A 22134-nucleotide genomic window follows, 5' to 3' on the forward strand; every position below is an offset into this window, starting at 1 on the left:
TTTCTCATACGATATTCTAGTTTTCTTTGGCTCCCAAATAAATTTATCTAGATCTTTATGAATTTGTTTAAAAACTGTCTTTGTAATTGATACTTGAGCAGACCTAAAGATATAAATCATTCGTGGTAATATATTCATTTTCGCTATTGATACTTTTGCCAATACCGGTAGTCTTAAATTCCTCCATCTGCCACAATCAGCTACTATTAGTTCCCATACTCATTTAATATTATTACTATAAAAGTCCTTATTATCCGTGGAGAAGCTAATACCCAAATATTTGATATTTTCTTTACATGATATCTTCCCCAACAGGGACATTAATGAAAAAGGTTTAGGGGTTCTTAACGGGAAAATACTAGTTTTCTCCAAATTAATTTTGTAATTAGAAACTTCTGAAAATTCGTTTATAACATTTAATATCTTTTCACTATCAGAAATTGGGGTTGTACAATAAATAATAAGATCATCAGCAAATGCCGACATTACTAATTTATTCCTATAAAGTATTGGTGCATTATGATACAAATTTTGCTTAATATATAAAAATAGAGGTTCTAAATAAAGGTTAAACAATAAGGGGGACAATGGGCAACCCTGCCGTGTACCATTTTTAATCTGTATTCTTTTAGAATAACTCCTATTAATATATAACGTAGTATACGGATTACTATATAATATTTGTAGTATCTGAATAAATTCCTGTGGCATATTGAAATAAGGCAACACATCAAACTAAAAGTTTATATCCAGTCTATCAAATGCTTTCTGAGCATCTATTGTAAGGGCATAAATATTAGAGTTGTTTTGTTTAGCATACATCATCATATTATGTAGTGTAAGTGTGTTATCACTAGTTTGTCTAGTTGCCATAAATCCAGCCTGTTCCTTAGAAATTAAATGGATCATAATCTTTTTTAATCTACATGCTATAATGGTAGTGAGAATTTTCATATCCACATTTATTAATGCTACTGGCCTGTAATTATCCGGGCTTTGGGGGTCTGAATTAGCTTTATGTATAAAGATTGTTTTTGACGCATTAAGGTGAGGGTCACTAATTTTATTTCTAATTATGTAGTTAAATACATGAGACAATATTTTACCAAAACTATCAGCAAACTCTTTATAAAATTCAACTGTCAAACCATCAGGACCTGGTGACTTATGTACTTTCATATGTTGAATTACATATACTATTTCCTCTGAAGATATAGGTTTAATCAGATCACCTTGCAGACTCTCTTCTAATTTTGGAAAATTAATTTTTTGCAAGAATCTTTTATTCTGTTTATGTATAGACCTATCTATTTAACCCTCATAAACCTTGGTATAGATTTTTTCGAAAATATCAATAATATCCTCAGTTTTAGAATACACTGTGTCATTGCATTGTATTTCTGAAATATGTACTGTTGTTTTCAATTTATTTATAATCCTTGCCAATGCTTTTGATGGTATTTGAACATTATTGGCATATTTCACTAAACACCTATGCTCCTGAAGTGTTACTCTACTATTATGCAACAAGAAGAGATCCCTTTGACATTTCAACATTTCCTTCTCTGTTTGAGCATTAAAATTCTGAATTAGTTCTTTCTCGAGTAGCTTCACTTTTGTTTCTAATTTTTGAATATCATTGTTTTGCCTTTTCTTATAATATGAGGCTTTTTTGCAAAAGAAACCCTCTAATTTGAGATTTATATGCTGCCCATTCAATATCAGGAGTATGTTCCTGAAGCTTCATCCTATCTGTTAAACCTTTCAAATATTTTACATTTCCATCTATTATATCATTTTTATTTAACAGATTTGGATTAAGTGACCAATTATAACCTCTATGCATTCTTGTATCTTTTAAATCTTTAGAAAACCTTAATGAAATTTTTGAGTGATCTGATAGATATCGAGTATGTATAACCACTACTGGTTCCAAATTAATTAATGCTTTGGATATCAAGAAAAAATCTATCCTAGACCACATTTTGTGGCATGGTGAATAGAAGGTATACTTAATTGCATTATTAATATTATGTGCATAACAAAAGGGGTCATATAATTGAAAATCTTCCTTGAAGTCATTTAATGCTATCCCGGCCTGCTTATTAAATGCTCTTTGTGGACAAGACCTATCCAACTTTGGATTTTGATAGGTATTCCAATCCCCACCCACAATAAAATAATAACCATCATACTGTGTTAAGATTGGATATAATGATGTTATGAAACTTTGTTGGTCATTACATGGTGCATATATATTCAAAAGTAAAAGAGGTTTATCAAACGCATTATCCGATAAAATAACATAACACCATCACCCATTTTGATCCACTTTAGAGTCTAAAATCTTGTCTTTGTATTGAGTTTTAATAATTATAGCTACTCCAGCACTGTTTGTCTTACCTTCTGATGCCAATACCGCTCTAATCCAGTTCTTTTTACTAATATCATCCCACTGATCATTTAACAAGTGTGTTTCTTGTAAAAATGCAAACAGTGCTTTGTCCTGTAGCAATATGTGTAGTAACAGCTTCCTCTTCTTCAAGTTCTGGAGCCCTTTAACATTCCATGAGTCTAATTCCCACATTGACAGGTCTAATTATCCAATAATAGTATAAAAGGGAAATTATCCAATGGATATGTATTAACTGCATACTAAACATAATCTGGAAGCATTTCCTACATCCCGTCCCCAGCCAGTGCCTACCCACTTTACCCCTGGACCAAGACTTAAATAGGTCTGGTATGTAAAAAAACATGAACAAGGTTAGAAACACAAACATATTTAAAAGCTTCATGTAATAAAACTTAAAACATTTCCTAAACTTACAACCTATATATTCTAACTTAGCTACTACAAAGTCTAAACTAAACATTCCCTAACAAACACTGCTATTGCTCTACAGCTTATGTTCCAACTATTAATTAAGCAAATCTCTATTGTAAGGTATTATTACCATTTAAAGAAAAAAATTTAATATATTAACTAGCTACTTATACTTACCCCAAATACCTCTTTTGGTACAACCATTATTTATATACCACTTTTATTGAGAGAGAGAAAGAAAGAAAAAAGAAAACAAAAAAAAAAAACACAGACAGAAAAAAAAATAAATGCATCCCACATTATAATTCTGTACCATACACAGTGCCTACAACTACCAATTATCAAAGTTTTGCAATTGCATGCTTTAGTTCCTAACCATACTGACATTAGTTGTCTGATTAACACCACCCAATAGCCACTATTTACCTATTTATATTCATATATATAGTGCTATACCTTACACCCACTGCAGATATTGTAAAAATATAATTTGGTTCAACACTATAAGCATAAGGAAAAAAAAAAACAGGAACAACAGATGTTATTATATGCTTCACGTACATATTCTAAAGTTATTTACTTGTGAAAAAAAGCATTAACACATTATGTCAGTTCTTTTCAGCTTCTCAAACCAGGAAACCATCAGTAATACTCGCGACGGGGGGACCGCTTTTGCAGCCAGACCACAGGAAGTGTCACATCGAAATCTACACTCTCAGCTGCATTCAAGAGATTTCCTGTTTACCACTTGATGAAAAAAGTTCGTAGAGGTCATAAAAGTTCGGAAAACGGCCAGCAGACCCTCGGATTATCGCAAACAAACAGTTTTATTGCTTTTACAGAGGCCTAAATGACTTAAACAGGGAACAAAGGATTACCTAAGCCTCGAAGTATAGTAGATACTGGATCTGACCTCAGGAGCATGCCAGTCTCAACGGAAGTTTCTTTCAGCCCTCTGATGCAGGTAAAACTTTAAAAACCTTCAGAAACACTCCCTTTGCTTCGATTTTAGTAGAAACAGAATATTTAATCCCATCCACCATAAATATAAGCACATTAGGATATTTCATCTGGAATTTAATTTGCTTGTCAATCAGAAATTTACAGTATGCAGATAAAGACTGCCTAGCTTGCCTTACTTGCAGTGGTAAATCCTGAGCCAGAGATATTTTACTATTTTTCCACATAACAAAGCCACCATTCTTTTTTGTAGTAAAAAGTATTTTGCTAACATCTTGAAAGTTCAATATCTTAGCATATACAGGTCTAGGCATATTAGAAGCTTGTACCTCTCTCAGTGCTCTGTGTGCCCTTTCGATAACAATTTGTTTCACTCCATCAGCATCATTTAACAAAACTTCAAGTATTTGTGTTATAGTTGGTATTAGCTCTGTATACTGAATGTTTTCAGGGATCCCTCTAATAATAATATTATTTCTTCTAGACCTCACTTCTAAATCAATAAATTTGCTTTGCATGGCTTGTAAACCCACATCATGTACCTTTGTTTTCTTCTCCAGCAAGTCTATTTTGTCCTCGGTTTCTGAAATTCTAGCCTCTGTTTTGTCCATCCTCTGCAGCAACTGATTACATAAAACTCCAAAAGTTTGTATTTGAGTAGTCAGGTCCTTTAAAGCTTCTTGTATAGGCAATAAAGCATGTTTGATATCGTCCATGTTCAGTGGCTGATCAGTTTTAGATCTAGTCTCTGGCTTCTGTTGTTCCTGCTGTCGAGTAATTCTTTGTTTTTTCACACTCCCATCCTTTACTGGTGACTGTAATTCCGACAGCTTTGTTTTGGTAGTAATTGTTTCCATGCTTTTTACTTCTTGTGACATTTTCCTTTCCCCAAGCTGACAGGTAAAATGAAGAATGCAGACAGTCCTTTGTTTATTTCTCTCTTCAGAGCCAGCTAATCACTTGGAATCCTGATAGATAAAGACTTTTTTTCCCACTTTTTTCCTGGTTATAGATTAATTAAGTGTAGATGCATCTTTTTTTACTTTAATTTGATGTTCAAACCTCTTGGTATCAACTCAGGTTACAGATTTTTCTCAGGTTTATTGAGGAGCTGCAGGTCAGCAGTGTGTACAGAATGGCAGCCATCTTTGAATGAAACCTTAACTTTTTAAACAGATAAAACTTAAGTTACCTACTTTCACATCTAACTTCTCTAGTGCACACTGCAGTGTGCATTTTTTTTCCATCTTACCTTTAAGCATTCCTGTGACTAGCACTTTCTCTAATACCTGTTGAAAAACACTAGGAAGCCTTAAACTGATACAAGCACTCGACTCTCTTTGTTAATAAGGAGAAATTAATAGTAGGCACTAAACAGCCTATAATTGCAAAGTAACTTACTAAGGTAAGGAAAAACAGCTCCTGTACTTTACAAAAAAAAAAAAAAAACCCCACCAAAAAAGGCATGTCCAAGGGTCAGCTTCTGGTGATTTTTCCTGTCCACCTGGTGAATCTGGGCATACTGGGGCAATGCAGCAATTGTGTATACAGACAACCCTCTCCCCCTTCCACCCAGCACTACAACCTGTGAGAGATGCACTTACATAGCCAAAATGGAAGCAAAGCTCTCTCCATCCAAGATTGTGCTAGACAATCAAGAGGAGAAGGTTAACACCCACACTACACCTCAAGCAACACATAGCCCTTCTAAACCCACACCACCAACACCCACATATAGCAACACTAAATCCACATATGCAGAGGCCCTTAACTGTAACCTGCCCAAGCAACAAGGACCTCTGAAGCTGAAACACAAACAAACACCAGTCATAATCAAAGTGTCACATAGTTCACAACACCAGTGTGCCACCCATTAACAGCCACTAAGGCAAGACAATGTACCTTACATTTTAGTCATAGGTGACTCTATAGTCCAACACACTGATGTCCCTCTCACCAGGTTGAGCAAGGAGAAAATTACAGTCAGCTGCCTGTCGGGTGCCAGGATCCACCACATAACACATGCACTCAAGTCACTCCACAACAACTACAAATATGACTCTGTCATTGTCCATGTTGGAGTGAATGACTTGAGATGTACCTCCCTGGACTACATGAAAAGAGACATGGAAGAGCAGTTGGATCATGTGGCCCAGGCAGGTATGACCCTAGCCCTGAGTAGCATCCTGCCTTTGCCCAGAATGATACCATAATATAAGGACAAAATGATTGACTTCAACAATTGGCTAAGCTTCTGGTGTCATTCAAAGGGGATCCAGTATCTGTCTGCCTGGGACGACATGATTGACAGACCACAATGCTTTGCCAGAGATGGTCTGCACCTGTCACCCCTGGGATTCAGGTTACTGGCTAAAGCTCTTGCCACCCCTATAGTGCCTTTTTTAGGCAAAGTTCAAAGGACAAAACCACCACCGTAACAGGTACAAGCATGCAAATTATGAAGGTAATGCTACTCAATGCTAGAAGTCTAAACCTCAAAATGCACTCTCTCGAGGCACTCCTAAAAATGGAGAACATCGATATCTGTGCAGTAACTGAGACCTGGTTCAAGGCTCCAGAGAGCACCCCTGCAATACCAGGCTACAACTCTTACGACACTTTTCGGCCACCAAAAGCAGGATCAAAATACTAAAGGTGGAGGAGTGTCAATATTCACCAAGGATATTCACACCACCAGGCTAGTTGCCCAACACAATACATCTGAAATTCTCCAGGTGCAACTAACACTAGGTAAGACTGCAATCCAAATTGTAGCTTGCTACAGATCCCCCACCATACCCCATTATTCTCACTACACCTTTCTAAACATACTGGAAAATATTAAGATAGAACCAAACACCCTAATCCTGGGTGATTTTAACTACCCTGCCATTAACTGGGAAAACTACTCATGTACCAACACCTTTGCCCAACGGTTCTTGGAATTCATAAATTCCAATGCCCTGGATAATCTAATCCATAGTCCCACCAGGGCTCCCATTACCTAGACCTGGTCATTACCAGCATGGGAAATCGATGCTCTACACCTATGGTCATCACCTCGTTAGTCAGGTCTGACCATAAGCTAATCACCCTTAACATCCACATCCCACCCCACCCCCAGTAAGGAAACCTCCATAAAAAACTTCTCCAAAGCCAACTTTATGCTACTCAAGTCAGAAGTGACAAACGTCATGACACCTATGCAGACGGGAACTGAAAGTTCAACTGCTGAATCCTACACTAAGGCACTGTATGAGCACATCCACTCATGCATGAAACGTGCCATCCCAAATAGAACAAAGATGCTCTCATCCAAAAAAAGGAAGCCAATCTGGTGGTCCCCTGCCATAAACAAACTTTACAACAAAAGGAAGCAACTGTTGTAGAAAAGAGGAAAATCCCAGGATGCAAAAAACTTCCTTGCCAGCCTCAGTAAGAAACTGAGATCCCTCATAAAATCCTCCAAAGCTAGTTATGAAAATAAAATTGCCAAAGATTCCAAAGACAACCACAAGGCATTCTATAACTATGTCAAGAATCTAAATGGAAATTCTCAGATCTGCTCTGAGCTAAAACAGAATGGCATTAAATATACTGATCCCAAGGATATTGCCAATATCCTGGCAGATCGATTCAATGCCAACTTCACCCCCCTCTCACACCCTAAATGGCCCATCTCAATAACGGAAGATTGCCAAATTCCGGTAATAATGGCCACACAGGTAAAATAACGCATTCTCCAAAGCTAAGCATACAGCATCCATGGGACCAGATGACATCCCGTGCTGTGTACTATATGAACTACAATATGAACTGGCACCTCACCTAAGTGTCATGTTTAATCATAGACTCACCTCAGGTTTCATGCCCACTGAGTGGCACAGAGCTACAGTTATCCCACTACACAAGGGGGATCCACCTTGGATCCCAGAAACTACCATCCCATCAGTCTGACAAGTCTTATCTGCAAGGCCAAGGAGCGTATTATCATGGAACTTATAAACAAAGACATTGGCAACCTTCAAACACTGGACCCCACCCAGTTTGGATTCGTGAAGGGCCGATCCTGTCTTCTGAACCTGATTGACATCTTCAAATCAGTCTCCAGAGCCACGGACAAGGGTAAGGTGGTCCACACAGCCTATCTAGACCTTGCCAAGGCCTTTGACACAATCCCCCACTCTGGAATCATAGATAAACTTACTAAGCTGGGCATTAATCCCTACATCACCCAATGGGTTGCTAACTGGCTTACTGATAGAACCCACACTGTAAAAGTAGCCGACTCCAAATCCAGCTCCAGACAAGTGACAAATGGAGTACTTCAGGGTTCAGTCCTGGGACCGCTCTTGTTTGGCATCTACTTCTCTGAAGTACAGGCCAACACTAAGGGGCTCTGCATAACAACGTTCGCAGATGACTGCAAACTGGGAGCCATTATTGAATCCTCAAATGATGTGGATACTCTACAAAAGGGCCTTACAGAAACAGATGCTTGGAGGCAGAGCCATGGGCTCAAGCTCAATGCCAAGAAATGTATAGTTATCCCCTTTGGAAAAAAAACATGTATCTGTGAATTACCATATAGGTGGCAGTACACTAAACACCGAAAGTGTGATAAGAGATTTAGGTACACAGGTGGACAGTGGTCTCACCTTTGAAAACCACATCGCCACAACAGTCAGGAAATCCTTCTATATGGCACACCTCATCACTAAGGGCTTTTCATCAAGAAAAAAGGAGGTCATTGTCCCACTGTACTCATCCCTCATTAGACCCATTATAGAATACAACACCCCATTTGGTATGTACCTCTGAAGACATCTGCAACAACTGGAAAGGCCACAGAAATACCTCACTAAAAGAATAACAGGCCTAAAGCAGATGCCCTACGCTGACCATCTTAAAAAACTCCAGCTATACTCTGTCACATATCGTCTACTCAGAGGCGATTTCTGCTTAACATACAAGGCCATGTCAAACCCAGAGCTGCTGGACATGCTACACTTAAAGAAATCCCCATCCATCAGAGCCACATGCTCCAAGGATCTAAACCTTGTCATCACAATAAACAAAACATGCTGGAGGGATAGGTTCCTGACACAGAAACTCCCCAGACTCTTGAATAGATTGCCCATACATGTCAATCAGAGTGCCTCTTTGGCCCTCGTCAAAAGGAACCTTGACAATTGGATGGGAGAAAGGAAATTCTCCCCGGGGATCACATCAGTCGCCCTGCTAGACAGGGGTCCAGGGAGCTAAATAGTGTGGGAAGAAATAGCCAGGGAATTGTTATGGCTAGGCTTGTATAGGCCCTAGGGCTGATAGCCTAGTACCAACCTATGAACCTGTAAACCCTGTACACCAGACTACATGATGCATTCTATTAACTTCTCAGAGCTTTAATCCTCTCTTTTAACTGTTTCATTACTCTTCTGCCCTTGTCTGGGCCTAACATTTTAATTCTAAAGTAAAATATGTATAGTAATTGCTAACTCATTATGTTGCTGAACAGTTGTTCTTCAAAAAAAATATTTTTATTAATCTTCTAATTTATAACCATCTCCTCACCTCTTCCCCAGCTATGTTTCCTTGAGAACTCTTGTGGTACCTGTTAACGTTCCTGAAAAACTGTTACTGCTTTTCTTGGTGTCACAAACAGTAGTTTGCATGTAGCCACCTGCTAGTCGTTCTCTGCCATGCTAAATTTCACATTCTTTTATTACAATATTTTCCTCTTGTTATGCCTCCAGAATACCTTCTCTTCTTATATGACCTGTAAGAAACTTTTTAAATTGCCCTTCTACAATGGATTGTATGCCATTTTTGTTGATATTAATACATGCTCATTTTTTTCCTGGGCATAATCACGTCTTCTGATTCTAATCTAAATCTAAAAAAAATGATATTATTGTATACGCAATGTTTGTTTAGTTTGTCTACTTACCTCATTCCTTCTGGCAATGTTTGCTCCATTTGTTTGCTTACCTCATAATTTTGTTTTGCAGTTACAAAACACCCTCCTTCTTCATGCACAAGTTGATAACCTTGTGCTTCTCCTAATCAGTCTGTGCTTCACTTATGTCCTACTCCCAGCCTCCTCAGTGTGTTATACACACACACACACACACACACACACACACACACACACACACACACACACACACACATATATATATATATATATATATATATATATATATATATATATCCTATCCTCCCCATATCTTTATGTACAAATTTAACTGGTGAGGTAACTTGTCTCAAATCTCATACACTACTTTGTATAACTTTTGGACAGCACATTTTACATTCATAACCTCAGTAACCTTCACTATGATTTAGTTTCCTTGTATGACCTGTCCTGATCTTTATCACTATTATTTTAAAAACTTAATCATTACAGACAACTGTTGACTTAGTCTAACTACAATACATACTAGACTGTTTTTCTCTTCACTGACTCTGTTATGACATTCCTTATTACTTATTTCTGTGCTTACACAGTGCATTTTCTTTGACTTTATTTTATTTCTACTATCTACCAGCATATTTTATTACAGATTGACTTGCCTATAACTTTTCCCTTGCCATTACTCATTTTGCTGTGTACAAACACTTTCTGTCTTCCAGCAGTCCTCTCAAACTTGACATATTACATAGATTGTTCTATCGTCACTTTTTTTTCTTTTTTTGCTAATTATCACTCTACTATAATACACATCACCATTACATTTTCTGTTGTTGCATGTCAGTTCTTTCTCATCTCTAATTTAATGCCTACCATTCTGTGAAGATTGTACAAAGACAGGCGAAGGCTGCCAGCCTAGTCAAATAGAATTTAATACATAATTCTATCAATTGTATAAATAAATGTAAAGTACAAGTGGGTGCTTTTAAATGAAAGAAAAATACTGTAAAATGTGAACTTCTAGATTGTTACAACATTGCCCCCTTGCTGTAAAGAAAAATTAAGTCAAGCCTTTCAAATTTGTCTTTTGAAATTGAAATGATTTTATGACATTCTTTGATCTTTAAAGTTGGTTCCAGTCAGGCTGGCTGAATACATTCTGTCTATTGTGTTAACTAAGGACTCATTGCTAGAGTGTATTTGTGAAATGCCTTTTAGTGTTGTATTCTCCTGTGCAGGTGTTAGCTTGCTAAATAAAGCAGTTTGTGGCCTGAGAACTCAGACCAGGTGTTAAGATGATGCAATATGAATACTGAGAAAACCTAAGTGTCAAAAATGATGTAATCTGGGGAGGACCCAGAGACATGTTTGTAAGTGATGTTTTATAAACTGTGTCTCAGATAGAGAATGGGAAGCATTTTGATTTTGATATCCAACTTACCAGCACTCTGCTTATGCTCACATGTAAGTTTAGCACTGTGATTTCTTGTAGGAATAGTTAAAGCTAGTAAAGATTAATTAGGTATTTTTCTTTGAAATCAGACTTGTCCTACTGTATTATTTCAAGTTTCTGTGTGATCTCTGAACTCTTAGATATCTCTGTGGTGTAGTAGTTTTGTCTTGTGTTTTAATTATTTATTATTAAATATTTTTAAAACCTTCAACCTGTGGCTGCTTTGTGTAGAGATAAGCTCTAGAATACATGGCATATTTATAGAGGTCATTGTAATAGGCCACTCTAAAGTAAGCCTTGATTGTTAGTCATACTACCATTGGATAATAATATTGCACAGTAATAATTGGATACCCTTTTAAGGGCCTTTTAGTAGCTGATATTATTAACTGGGTGGTGGCAGTAATTACTACCATATAGTCTGTGTAAAGGGGTACAGCTGGAGAATCTGTGTCAGCCTTTCCCAGGAGTGTCTGTGAAGTTGTATAAATACTTATCACTAAGTGTGTGTGTGTGTGTGTGTGTGTGTGTGTGTGTGTGTGTGTGTGTGTGTGTGTGTGTGTGTGTGTGTGTGTTGTGTCAGCTACTTGGCAGGGACACAAAGCACTGGTTGGTTGGACAGAGAGGGTACTGGAGGTTTTAGCTTGCCCAGTTAGGCTGAGACCTGGACCCTATAGCTGTGCCAGTGGGGAGTCTTATTGGAGACCTGGTGAGCAAGGGAGAAACCAGCCCCAGACTGACTGTGATCTTTGTGTGCACTAAGGGAAATTGTACTTTACTGTGTGTATTAGTTATCCTTTCCTCTTCTATGAGACAACCTCCCTGGTGTTAGTGGTGAGGATTGAGGCTCCCTGATTGCTGGGCCAGGGCACGGTCATCACAAGCGGTGGCAGTGGTGGGATCTACGTCACATAGTAATTGGCTTGTAGTGGTTTGGGTAGAACAAATTAATGTAACTTATGTACAGTGATCTCTAAAAGTGTTTTGTACTGCAAAACAGCCACACAGTATATACTCAGAGTTCAAATCACAATTGTTTTATTTCTTTTATTAGCTTAGTGTTTGACAGGGTGAGCAGGCAGCATGTCAGCAGAAGAGTATGGAAAGCTGACAAGGAGCTAGCTGGCAGAGATGTGCCAGGCTAGGGGGACTGGTGCATGGAAACCTGACTAAAGTAGGCCTGATTGCAGCCTTGGTTACAGCTGCATCATAAAACAGTAACCTGGAGGACAATCAGACTGACAGTGGAGATGCAATATCCTCAGCGAATGGACAACTCAACATTTCTGCAGTGGACTTAAAAATCCATCTGGAGCTAAAGAGACTTGAGTTGGGGGTCAGGCGTATGGAACTAGAAGCAGCCGAGAAAATGAGGAGTCCACAAGCAGAGAAAAATGAATGGCAGAGGAGGCATGAGAGGGAAATGCTGACTCTTCACCAGAGTCATGGAGGTAATGGGGAAGGGAGTAACCAGACCCCAGAAGCACAAAAGGTCAGTACATTTCTTCCACAGTATAAAGAGTGGGATAATTTTGATAACTTCATTTATATGTTTGAGCGGGTATGTAAACAGTATGAAGTTGGCCAAGGGCTCTGGGTATGGTTTCTGACCCCCTTAGTCCATGGTAAAGCTGTAACTTTCTTTAGCAAAAATGCATGACACTGACTGTTTTGATTATACTGCTGTAAAAAGACATTTATTAGAATGTTTTAAGCTAACACCTGAAATGTATATGAAAAAGTTCCATGAGTATACAAGCAAGCAGATGAAAATGTATGTGAATAGGTTGTTGAACTGAGCACTTATTTTCATAGCTGGGTGAGTGGATGTCAGGTCACCACCTTTGAAGGGTTGGCAGACCTTTTGGTAAGGGAACAAGCCCTTAGCACTTTGCCTGAGGACATGAGGATCTGCTTAGCTGATAAACAGTGTGCTACTTCAGAGGAGTTGGGGAAGAAGGGAGACCTATACCTAGCAAGCAGGGCAGCCCTGCACAGGAAAGGGACCCCTAGTACTGCTCATGCGACTAAAGGAACCCATGGTGGGCAGTACAGACTGCCCCAACAGAATCCGCCAGTAGCAGGGGAAGCCACTAGTCCAGGTACATGTCCAGAAGCTAGGGTTAAATGTTTTGAATGCAACCAGTGGAATCATGTGGCATACAGATGTCCACGGAGGCAAGGTGGGGAACCAAAGCTGAGGGAGCCATTAAGTAGTAAAGACAAAATGCCAATAGTAGGTTGTGTTGAGACAACAGAAGTATGGAACTACCATCCTGCAGATGTCCTGAGAGGGAAGGATTTGGATGAGGCAGTATCATGTACTTATGCAGTTACATGCAATGAGGCTAAGAGACAAGCATGTGGGTCTGGTAGCCTGGGAGAGACTCAGACAGACTGCATACTAGCTGCCAGGACTGCTGAGGTGGTTACTTCAGGGAGTGAGCTACACTGTAGCAGTGAGACTGAATGTGAGCCACAGCTGCTTGTGAGTACTGAAGTTCCCTTGGACAGGGCAACTGCAAAGATAGAGGTGAGTAGTAGTACCCAGGCTAACAGTGAGGCACCACTGTCAGAGGATGCCAGACTTCCTGTGGAAGGGGAGCTGGGAAGGGTTACAAGGAGAGAGTTGAGATAGGCTCAGCTCTCAGACCCTATATTGCAAGGCCTGAGGCAGGTAGCTAGGGGAGGCACCGGATTATTAAGGAAAGGGGGAATCAGTATACTGGAACAAAGGGTTACTGTACAGAGAGTGGACCCCTGAGGGAGGGCTAGAAGGTGAGAGTGTACAGCAGTTGGTAGTGCCTAGAGCTTACCTTCTGGCACTTTTAGCCATAGCCCATGATATTCCCTTTGCAGGGCCTGTGGGCATAAAACGTACAAAGAGGCATGTTATGCAAAACTTCTATTGGCCTGGAATTTCCAGAGATATAACATAGCACTGCAGGACCTGTGAACAGTGCCAAAAGGTAGGCAAGGCAGGCGACAAGGTGAGAGCTCCTTTGATGCCTTTGCCTGTGATTCAGGAGCCATTTCAGAGGGTAGCTATGAATATTGTGGGTCCTCTGAGTACCCCAAGTTCCACAGGGAAAAATGATATCCTAGTGATTGTAGATTATGCTACACTATACCCTGAGGCATTGGCTTTGTCCTCCATTGAGGCAGAAAATGTGGCAAATGATTTTCTAGAGATTTTCAGCAGGGTAGGTTTCCCAAACAAAATACTGTCTGGCAGAGGTGCCAATTTTATGTCAGACCTGCTGGCTTGTCTGTGGAAGTCCTGTGGGGTGAAGCACATGAAGACCACCCCATACCATCCCCAGAATAATGGTCTTGTTGAGAGGTTAAACTCTACAATCAAGTCCATGCTACAGGCATTTGCAGATCAGTTTAAGAGGGAGTGGGACAAATATTTGCCCCATCATTTGCTTACAGAGAGGTTCCCCAGGAATCCACAGGTTTTTCACCCTTTGAGTTGCTGTATGGGCACAGGGTGAGGGAACCTCTAGATTTAATTTGAGATGAGTGGGAAGGTGAGTGTGAGTCTCACAAGGAGTCTGTTGTGGCATATATCCTGAACCTCAGCACAAGGCTCAGGGAACTCATGGGCCTGGCCCAAGAGAACCTGGCAGAAGCTCAACAACAGAAAAAGGTGTGATGTGACAAGAATGCTCAAGCTAGAGAGTATGCTGTAGGGCAGCAGGTGGTGGTTCTCATTTATGTCAGACATGACAAGTTGCAAGCAGCTTGGGAGGGACCCTACAAGGTGGTATGAAAGGTAAGTGACATGAACTACATGGTGGAAGTGCTAGGTAGATGGCGGGGCACAAATTGTACCATGTTAATATGATGAAACCTTACCATTATAGGGAGGCCCTTGTGCTGAGCATTTGCAGTGGATTGCAGAAGGAGTCTGAGGGAGATCTGGGGACCGATCTCCTCAGTGAAACTTGGGCTGACACCTCAGTGAAAGGGGTAGCAATGTCCCAGCAGCTATCTCCTACACCGGTTCAAGAAATCCAAGCAGTGTTGCAGCAGTTTGGAGGCATATTCACCGGGAAACCAGGGAACACCCACCTGGTGCAGCACCAGGTGGATACAGGATCCCAAAAGCCTATTAAGCAGCCTCCTTATAGGGTGCCTGAGAGAGTCAAACAGACTCTGAGGGAAGAAGTACAGGAGACATTGGAACTAGGGGTGATTCAAGAGTCCAACATTCCCTGGGCCTCACCAGTGGTGTTGGTGCCAAAGAAGGACAGCAGCACCAGGTTCTGTGTGGATTACTGGAAATTAAATAGTCACACAGAGGCAGATGCTTACCCCATGCCTAGGACAGATGAGGCCCTAGAGCAGCTGGGTGGGGCTAAATATCTTACAACCATTGATCTTACCAGGGGTTACTGGCAGGTGCCCTTGACTCCCAGTGCTAGAGAGAAGTCAGCCTTTGTGACTTCTTTTGGCTTGTATGAGTTCACAAAGATGCCTTTTGGGATGAAGAATGCCCCAGCAACTTTCCAGGGGCTGGTAGATCATATCATAGCAGGAGCAGGAGGGTTTGACCTTGCTTACATGGATGATATTGCTATCTACAGCCATTCCTGGCAAGAGCATCTTCAGCATGTCAGGGAGGTGCTGGGCAGATTACAGAGGGCAGGGTTGACCATTATGCCAAGCAAATGTCAGGTGAGTATGGCAGAGGTCTCCTACCTAGGACATAGAGTGTGGAGTTGTAAGATAAGGCAAGAACCTGCCAAAGTGGAAGCTATTCAGGCATGGCCTGCATCTGTTACCAAAATGAAGGTGAGGGCATTCTTGGGGACAGCAGGGTAATACAGAAAGTTTGTTCCAAGTTATAGTACCATAGATTCCCCTCACAGGCTTGATAAGGAAGAATAGGCCAGATAAGCTAGTGTGGACACCAGCATGTGAGCAGGCATTTCTGAAGCTTAAGGAAGCTTTGGGAGGACCCCCTGTGTTAGCCAGTCCTGACTACAGAAAAAACTTTGTTGTGCAGGTGGATGCTTCAAACTATGGGGTAAGGGCTGTACTTAGCCAGATTTCTTCAGAGGGACAAGAGCACCCAGTGGTTTATCTCAGTCATAGGCTCTAACCCAGGGAGGAATGCTATGCAGCGGTAGAAAAGGAATATCTAGCCACAGTGTGGGCACTACAAAAACTTTACCCTTATCTGTATGGAAGAAAATTCACTGTGATGACAGATCACAACCCTCTAACATGGTTAAACAGAGCCAGTCAGCAAAATGCCAAGTTGCTAAGATGGAGACTGTGGTTGCAAGCATATGATATGTCAGTGCAGCATCGCAGTGGGAGTAGCAATGCCAATGCAGATGGGCTCTCAAGACAGGGAATGGGGTGAGGTACACCCAGATAGACATGCCATTCTCAAGCGCCATTTCTCAAGGGGCACTGGAAAAACTTGCTTGAGATCCCCGAGGGGGAAGATATGTGAAGACTGGACAAAGACAGGTGAAGGCTGCCAGCCTAGTCAAATAGAATTTAATACATAATTCTATTATTTGTATATATAAATGTAAAATACAGGCGTGTGTTTTTAAATGAAAGAAAAACACTGTAAAATATGAACTTGAAGATTGTTACAACATTGCCCCCTTGCTGTAAAGAAAAACTAAGTCAAGCCTTTCAAATTTATCTTTTGAAACTGAAATGATTTTATGACATTCTTTGATCTTTAAAGTTGGTTCCAGTCAGGCTGGCTGAAGACATTCTGTCTATTGCATTAACTAAGGACTAATTGCTAGAGTGTACATGTGAAATGCCTTTTAGTGTTGTACTCTCCTGTGCAGGTGTTAGCTTGCTAAATAATGCAGTTTGTGGCCTGAGAACTCAGACCAGGTGTTAAGATGATGCAATATGAATACTGGGAAAACCCAAGTGTCAAAAATGATGTCATCTGGGGAGGACCCAGAGACATGTTTGTTAGTGATGTTTTATAAACTGTGTCTCAGAGAGAGATAATGGGAAGCATTTTAATCTTGATATCCAACTTACCAGCACTCTGCTTGTGCTCACATGTAAGTTTAGCACTGTGATTTCTTGTAGGAATAGTTAAAGCTAGTAAAGATTAATTGGGTATTTTTCTTTGAAATCAGACCTGTCCTACTGTATTAGTTAAAGTTTCTGTGTGATTTCTAAACTTTGATATCTCTGTGGTGTAGTAGTTTTGTCTTGTGTTTTAATTATTCATTATTAAATATTTTTAAACCTTCTACCTGTGGCTGCTTTGTGTAGAGATTCGCTCTGGAACACATTGCATATTTATAGAGGTTATTGTAATAGGCCACTCTAAAGTAAGCCTTGACTGTTAGTCATACTACCATTGGATAATATTATTACACAGTAATAATTGGACATCCTTTTAAGGGCCTTTTAATAGCTGATATTATTAAATGGGTGGTGCAGTAATTACTACCGTATAGTCTGGGTAAAGGGGCATAGCTGGAGAATCTGTGTCAGCCTTTCCCAGGAGTGTCTGTGAAGTTGTATAAATACTTTTCTCAAAGTGTGTGTGTGTGTGTGTGTGTGTGTGTGTGTGTGTGTGTGTGTGTGTGTGTGTGTGTGTGTGTGTGTGTGTGTGTGTGTGTGTGTGTGTGTGTGTGTGTGTGTGTGTGTGTGTGTGTGTGTGTGTGTGTGTGTGTTGTGTCAGCTACTTGGCAGGGATATGAAGCACTGTTTGGACAGAGAGGGTACTGGAGGTTTTACCTTGCCCAGTTAGGCTGAGACCTGGACCCTATAGCTGTGCCAGTGGGGAATCATATTGGGGACCTGGTGAGCAAGGGAGCAACGAGTCCCAGACTGACTGTGATCTCTGTGTGCACTTAAGGGAAATTGTACTTTACTATGTGTATTAGTTATCCTTTCCTCTTCTATGAGATGACCTCCCTGGTGTTAGTGGTGAGGATTGAGGCTCCTTGATTGCTGGTCCAGGGCACGGTCATCACACCTTCATTTTTAGTTACATAGCTATATAGTTAATCCCTTGCCGCAATTGGTCTGTTAGTCCTGCATATTATATAAGTGTTTGCTCTCAGACATTTTTCATTAATTTAAATTAGCTATTCTGTTTGACTGGTTGCTCTTGCTACAGCTTAACTCCACCAAGTTATTCTTCCCAGCTCTCTGACATCTCATCTTTTCAGTCTGTGTAGAAAATATTCTTGACTTTGTAAATATGCCCTCTTTCCATGTTGTAATTATTCTTCTACTAATTTTCTACTCTTTTCCAAATTACAAAAATATTTTACCCACAATGCAAATTTCTGTTCAAACCCAAATGTATCAGTCAAAAAGTCAAAAAGCCGTTTTGACATAAATAACCCTGTATGGTGGCCTGTCCATGGGTCTATATTATAACATCGAAGTCTTAAATCTTTGAATGTTATAATATCGAACCCTATGCACCGAACGCTGAAAATAGCGAAGCTGCAGAATATCGAATACATTCCTAGGGAGAGTAATCGGTGGGCTGTTTCAGCAGCTTCGCTATTTCCTCGACTGTGGAGCGAAGGTTATGGACCAGGTTAAGGTAAGTGTGCGAATGAAGGTGAGTATGCGATAGGGACCTTGGGGTTAGGGAGCAGGTAAGGTGAGCGTGCGATAGGGACTTTAGGGTTAGGGAGCGGGTAAGGAGAGTGTGCGATAGTCAGGGACTTTAGGGTTAGGGAGCGGGTAAGGTGAGTGTGCGGTAGTTACAGACCTTAGGGTTAGGGTTGGGTTAAGGTAATTGGATAGCTAGAAGTGTATGTATGGTTTAGTGCAGGGTTTTGTGAAGTATATGTGTGTGGATTATTTATTTTGGTGTGCTTGTGTTGTGTGTATGTTTGTCAGAACAGCAAGTTTTTTCCCTGTGAAAAAATTTGCTATTCTGGGTGTTCGATGTTATGGTCTTTTGATCGAAATGGTTCAATATTATAACATTCAAAGTTTTAAGACTTTGATGTTATAATATAGACCCCTTTCCACATGGGTACATAGTTTCATAGGTTTTCACTAGGCTAACAACTGCCAGGGTCTTCATAAGTCTAGCTATGCAACCCAGTTTTGTCCCTGAGTACCTTGGTGTCTATTCAGTCTAGTATGTTAGTAAGGTGGTAGCTAAGGGTTATGTGGGTGGCTAGGTGCTGTATATTATTTGGGGATTATGACTTTCCATCCAGTGATCAAGTTGTTACTTGAACAGGGTCAGGGATGAACTCTGCTTCACATGGATGGGGAGCTTATTCCATAACATGGGGATCCTTTGAGATGCATATTAGTCTCTCCATCATGTTCTATTTGTGTAGCAAGAAATGTTCAGCTCTTTGGTCTAGAGTTTCTGGTGCTGTTTGCTTGGCAGATATTCAAGAAATCCATTAGAGCTGGATATGGTGATGCCTTACATCCCAGGCATAGATCACCGCAAAGTAACATACAGGAGACTGAGTATACTGATAGGACTTTAAGCTGATCTGTGTAGGATGGGGTATTTATACCACAGATTCCCCTGGTGAGGAACCTTTGTGGGCATTTTAGCTGTTTCAAGTGTCTGGCTAGGTACATGCCAAAAGGGGCATTGTTCTCAATGATGGGTCTGATAAGGGCTTTGCATTTGGATGTCATATCCTTTCTTATAAGTTGGGCAAAACAGAATCCTTTTCTTATTATATTGGCTACGTGTTGGTTGAACACCGGATTACCAGATTACTGTCTTTATATTTTTCCAGATCTACAACTAGTGGGCCAACTCTTCAGGGTGTTTTATTGATCAAGTAATTAACTTGGGTGGATAATTTCCCAAAGAGGACTTATAATGCTGTCATTAGTCTAAATGTGTAGAATACATTGTAGCCTTGCACTGTCCAGAATACACTCTGTGGCTTTAAACTGAGTCTCTGTAACAGCACAGATGTCAACATTCTCCCGAGTGAAGAGAGCCAGTAGGGTATGGAGTTTCTTGTTTATGCTCCTAACATTCAGTAGTAATACCTTAAGGTTGCTTTGAGATTTTTTTTTGCTATGTTAGTAGTTTTGTCATTTTGACATTTCTTAAAAAGGGTATAATGGGGTGGATAAAGTTTTAGCCAGTATCCAAAAATCCATGGGGAACAGGTGCAGACCATCCTTGGTAAAACAATGTTGTCTGTTAACCATGTCTTCCCATGCCTTTAGGTATTGGATCGTCCTGGAGTGACAGCAGATACTAAGCTGATTATTAAAATCAATAATTTTCTGTTCATACTGTGGCATCATCCTTGGTGAAGATAGAATGTTGCTCAATGTAACGCACATACCTGAATGTGACACATATTCAGAGAGATCCATAATGCATCTTTTCAAATAGTTTTGTGAGATACATCTCAGGTCATTTACATCCACACAGACTATGATAGAATAATATCGGAACCCTTGGTGCAGTGACTTACATGTGTTAGTGGTATTGCAGATCCTAACTTTAGACAGGCAACAAACCATAACTTTCTCCTTCTCTAGCCTGGTGAGAGGGGCATCTGTGTGTCAATTAGTAGAATACCCTGTGACAAGAGTACTAGGTGAAGTGTTTACTTGCCTTGTGGGGTTTGTTTTTTTGGGAGACCTTTGGGTATTTGGTGTTGCTTTTGGTGTGAGCTTTAGAGAGTGCTTAGGATAGGTGTTGCCATTTGATGGCTTAGGATGCCTTTCAAGTTTGGGAAATTTTCTTTTAAGCGCTTCACTGTAAGAAGGCCTTTGTGTGTGGTGAGCACTATGTTTGTAGGTTGTATTGTGTGTGTTCTTGACAACCTTGTTTGCAAGCAAGAATTTTCCCTCCAAGGAAGTTATGCATGTATCTCTTGCATACTATGTTTGTTTCTTTAAGGATTAAATTACTTAAGGCATTGCTGCATTTTCTCAAGATGCCTCAGAGACAGTGGTAAATTGCATATCCATGTTGTCTGGACCTGTATTAGGGTTGCACTATTATGGTTTAGGGATTTGTTTTACAGCGATATTCTGAATGGTTTCAAGGGTTAAGACAAGATGTTTGACAGTTCCATGGTCCGGTATTAGTGCAGTCTCACACAGTAACTAGCTGCCTAAGGTTAACGTCATGCAAATTCTCACAATGCTACATGTAAAAGTCCTAAATACTAGCTTTATAACTAAATTTTATTATCTAAGCATTTGCTACTGTACAGAGTTCCACACAACACACCTAAAAAAGCTGAAAACTAACTCCTGTGCCCCTTAGTCTATAAAAGAATATACTTTGAGCTCCCTGGAGTGATTCACATTTTGGAGAGATTGTACAAAAAGGTTTAAAATTAATTTATTTTTATTGTGTCTAGTTTAGTTAATAAATTCAGCTAGAGCCAATCAAACTATAATGCTGCCCTTTCCTAGTTTTGGGGAAAAAAAATGAATCCGCTTCAGAATACATACTCTTCAGTAAAATTAAGAAAGTAAAAAAAGCTCCACACTATGGTTAACTCCCCAGTTCAATGATATAAAGCAGGCAAATTTTATAAGATAAATAGCAATCAATAAAACTGGAAATGTTACCATGTCTCAGAAATGTTTGCAGAAAGGTTACTTAACAAACTTAAAACCCACTGTAAACGTCTTTTCTCTCTGTATAACAAACCAAAGCTACTATTAAAGTGAGTTAACATTTGTAAGTGGTTGAAGTCACAACCACTGTAAACATTCACCAGCCCTTCAATATCCATACAAAGATTTCAGTATTGTGTATGACATGTCAATTTGCCAACATCAGTTCCATACAAATCTGAACTACTCAGCCACTTACCACAGACAACACAATCTATAATACTTCAAATATTTATTTTATTTTCTTTATTTTCCATTTGTTTACCGGGTTAGTCTGATTAAACACAAGGTGACCATTGTCAGCGGAGGCTTGGGGAGGAAAGCTCCAGATACATAGAAAAAATGATAAAAAAAAAAATAATAAAAATATTAAAAAAT

The 22134-nt window shown here is 39.9% G+C and overlaps 1 protein-coding gene across 1 annotated transcript in view; it reads right to left on the minus strand.

Moving 5' to 3' along the window:
* Positions 1-22134, minus strand: part of LOC122808558 (cytochrome P450 2D15-like) — a 311295-nt gene that overhangs the window by 132763 nt on the left and 156398 nt on the right. The gene's annotated exons all lie outside the window — the stretch shown is intronic.

This window comes from Protopterus annectens, chromosome 8.part0 (assembly GCF_019279795.1).
Source record: "Protopterus annectens isolate FY-2018-M chromosome 8.part0, PAN1.0, whole genome shotgun sequence".
Taxonomy (NCBI): Eukaryota; Metazoa; Chordata; order Ceratodontiformes; family Protopteridae; genus Protopterus; species Protopterus annectens.